The 4,328-nt window shown below is 38.4% G+C and overlaps 1 long non-coding RNA gene across 1 annotated transcript; it reads right to left on the reverse strand.

Annotated features, from left to right (window-relative positions):
• Positions 1–507: 507 nt before the first annotated feature.
• LOC139190080 (uncharacterized) lies at positions 508–3,079 on the reverse strand. The gene is made up of 5 exons (XR_011574079.1): positions 2,865–3,079; positions 2,622–2,781; positions 2,448–2,516; positions 1,659–1,717; positions 508–725 (listed from the first exon to the last, which is right to left on the reverse strand). It is a non-coding gene; the product is annotated as an uncharacterized lncRNA (long non-coding RNA).
• Between the last annotated feature and the right edge of the window lie 1,249 nt (positions 3,080–4,328).

Here is a 4,328-nt window from a genome sequence, read left to right on the forward strand (position 1 = left end):
AGTCGATGTCATATAGTTTGTAGAAATTTTATAAACATCAAGCAATATTTTCACTAACCGTAAAACTCTAAATATAATATCAATGATCCAAACCGTTTATCTTCATGCATCCTCTAATAGATCATGTTTTCAAAAAACAAAATTTGATGAGAACAATGAATTGTAAATGTAAACAACAATCAACGGTTAAATTTTGATATATGATTTATATGATTATAGTAGCGAATTTCAAAGTTAAGCTCTTAATGAAAGTTGTAAAGCTTGTCATTACGAGTGTTTACATACTTTTTCTATATTTTTTACACTTCTACATTAATTAAAAAACTATTAAAGACTTTACTTAATTAATTAAGCTATTAATTAATTTATACCCATTTTGTTTCAGAAGCAATGAATGCCAGAGATTCAGATTCATTAAACCTTAGTGATGAGGTGTCCGTGGAGATTATAATGGGAACATAACGAGATCTTGGAAGCGAAAGTATGGACAATACAAATACGAGTATTGTAAAGAAAAAGGCTAGAACAATCAATTTATGACACACCCCGTCCCGAAGGAGGGCATGCTGGCCGTCACGTGAGAGTGACGTAACCATTTGCACAGTACGGAAGCTTTAAAATACAATTTATAAGTTGATACACCCGAAGGTGAGTCCTAATTTTGTCCAATCTGTCAGAACACCGTCAAATTCCTCGTAGTCACCACACCTTTGTGATTCCTGAACCTGGAGGGGCGCAAAACCAAAATTGAGTGGGTCAGTAAAACAATTCTTTTCCAAATCCAAACATTTCTCAAAACGTTGTAACCCCTCTCCGTAAAACCTGTATACCTTCCCAGAAATATAAAATATAAATATACATATATATATTCTCAATACTTCAATTCATTAACTCAACATTTTCATCATAATTATGCCATGCCACATCATCTCAACATTTCTCATATTAATTATGCCATGCCACATCATCTCAACAGTAATAAGGTATGAATGCATCAACATAAATCATATCAGGTGCAATAAAGTAATCAACCGGAGGCCCTCTATTAGCCCGGTTGAACCTAGAGCTCAAAATCTATCACTCTCACACTCTGCCGGAGTCACTCCGCGTGACCTGTACGGCCTTCTGCACATAAGTTACGCTCTAGTGCTTCTCATAAATCATCTGTGCACATAATCTAAGGTCACCCACCAGTCGGAATCTCACTAACACTCTCGCGACTGGCCTGTCGTACCCACTCCGCGTGGACTGTACGACTAGCATCTACTTGGATCCAAGGCGAGCGTGCGATGCGGTGAATACTATAAGCACTAAACTATGGTGCAGGATTTGAGCTCAATATACATCAACATCATCATAACAGAAATAAATACTCACCTGTGCGTCCACCGCACCATTTCATACATATGCATCATAAATCAATTCTTACCTGTGCGTCCACCGCACCAATTCATACATATGCATCATATATTAATTCATGCATGGCATTTCAACTCACATTTCTATATACTTTTCATATCAATTCTATGCATGGTATTTCACTTCCCGTTTTTCCACATAACTCATATGCATTTCATTTTAAACATATTTTCATTTCAATTCAATTTCTGGGAAACGTCAAGTTTATATATATACGGAAAACAAAACTGCCCACTCACCTGGAGTTCGTCCAACAACTCCCTAGCACCACACATCAAGGCGTCACGACGATCGCCGCCTAGAATAGTAATCAAATCCAACCTCAGAATTCATATCGATAGAATATATAACTTATATAAAATACGTCACTACGTAGTTCGATCCGGAAGATCTGCCACTCAGATTTTAAATCCATAACTTCCAGAGGTCCACAATATATCTCTAGGATAACATCCTAAAATTTCATTACCATCCAACGGTCGGATCTCCGTCAATTTCCAAAACTAAGTGACGGTTAACATTTTATATTATGGACTTACAATTCCAATTCCGGAAGATCCGTAACTCGGATTCCCAATCCGTAAGTTCCAATAATCCTCAAATATTACGTATTACAACGTATCAAAGTTTGGTAACGATCCAACGGTCGGATCGTCAATTCACATTTTCACCTAATGCGAAAATTATAAAACGTTATTTGAACACCTAACCAACAATCCTCAATAACTTTCTCATACGGTGTTCAATTTGGGTATATGAATATACCACAGTGATCTACTCGACGTCACGGACGTCGACATATTTTTAAAATAATTTTTCACTGTAGCACGCGTCCTCACGCGTCAAGGAAGGCACGGGTCCACGCGCCCCCACGCGCACCTTCTTCTTCCTTGGGTCGCCGGACTGGTTTTTCCGGCGGCCGTTTTCTGGGCAGTTTTTCAAATTGCCATAACTTTGTCATTTCTCAACGAAATCAAGTGATTCAAAAACGAAAGTTGTAGCCCTTGAAGAGACAAAGAGAATGATACCTTGCACAACACCTAGTTCGCCGTGGTTTGGCCGGAAACTGCCTCGAAAGCCTCGGAGGTCGCCGGAAACTGGGTATTTTTCAAATGAGTATAACTTCTTCAATACTCAACGAAATTGAGTGAAACAAAAAGGAAAGTTGTAGTACTTGACGAGACGAAGAGATTGATACCTACCTAGACTCCTAACTCGCCGGGGATTCGCCGGAAAATGCCTCGAAAGTTCCGGCCAAACTTTGAACTTGTCGATCTCCGTGTTCTTACGTCCAAAAACTTCCAACGAAGCACTCCGAGCTTCCTTGGGACTTCCTTAAGCTCACTGTGAGCTTAGTTTGGCCTAAAACACAACCAATTCAAAGCTCATGAACAGTACACTTTCACGGGGAGTTTAGAATCTAGGTTTTCCGAAGTAAAACTTACCTGAAATTGGTGTCTATGTGATCGTGGAGGTTCCAGGAGTTCGATGGTGGTCTTAAATGGAACGTTGGTACAAGATTGTGGTGGTTCTTGGTGGTTGCCGTGAGTTCGAGAGTAAGAGAGAGAGTGAGAGAGTTTTCTGAGATGAAAGAAGAAAAAGAGAGAGAAGGAAAGGTTACGGGTTTTAGGGAATGTTTTGAGGGTAGGAGGCCCTACCTAAGTCCAAACACAATTTAACACACACAAATATAAATCTAATTGTTAAATTTTCGCCCCTTAGTCCCGTTTAAGGGCATTTTGGTCTTTTCACGTCCTCGGAATTAAAATTCCGGGACGGGCTGTGACAATTTAGGTAAGCGAAAATATGCTTAAAAGAAAATTGCATTTTTATGTTTTGGATGTGACAATATAGTATGTATATACTTATTTAGTATTATGTTTTTCATGTGATTATTTATTGGTTTAAAATATATTTTCCATAACGAGTAATGGGTTGGGTCATATTACCCGTTAATATTATCCGGTAATTTCGGGTCGTGTCATTTTACCTGTTTATTTTAATGGGTGTTACACGACACGACCTGTTAAGATATCAGGTATGACACGAAAATGACACGAACATGGAAAACATAACATGAATGCCAGGTCTAGATGTCATGTAGGCCTTCCATGTGGACCTCAATTTTCCTTTCACTTTTCCAACCTTATTTTACTATTTTCAAATAGTACTCATTTTTACGAACATGTGGCCACAGAAGGAACTCAATTCAAAGTTATAACAAAGAAGTTATGTTTGAAACAGTGTAAATTCATCTAAGATAAGTTTAAATGCTAAAAATTGACCTCGTGCAGTATGCATTACTGCTTGGTCTGACCTTGTATTAAACAAATAGTTATTTTGGGTTTTAAAACCCACTCTTGTCAATAAGTCCCGTAAGACATCATTCTTTTTTATTTTTTTTAATATATTTTTTCTCTTGTCCCATTACACATAGGGGTGTGATATCCACACACCCCATTTTACTTCTCACACACCCTTCTAATTTTCGGCCGTCGGATCGGATGAATTGAAGAAGATCAACGGATAAAAATTAACAAGGGTGTGTGAGAAGTAATTTGGTGTGTGTGGATAGCACACCCCTTACACATATCACCATCATTTTTCTTTCTTTCTTGGCCGATTCCCACATCTCTCTACCCCCCTCTCCCTCCCTCTCAGCTTTCTCTACTTACATCACTCAACCATTATTATATTCAACATCTTAATTTCTTTTTCTTCTTTTAACCGGTTATCTCTCTCTCCCTCTCTCTCTCTCTCTCTCTCTCTCTCTCTCTCTCTCTCTCTCTTCTTTTTCCAACTTTTTCCCTGTAGCTCTTCTCACTCTCACATTCTTTCCTTACTGAGTTTTTCGACATGCCCAATCAAAATCAGAGCTCTCCGTTTTTCAAAATGTGGCGAGTTGGACC

Source organism: Malus domestica, chromosome 12 (assembly GCF_042453785.1).
Source record: "Malus domestica chromosome 12, GDT2T_hap1".
Classification (NCBI taxonomy): domain Eukaryota; kingdom Viridiplantae; phylum Streptophyta; class Magnoliopsida; order Rosales; family Rosaceae; genus Malus; species Malus domestica.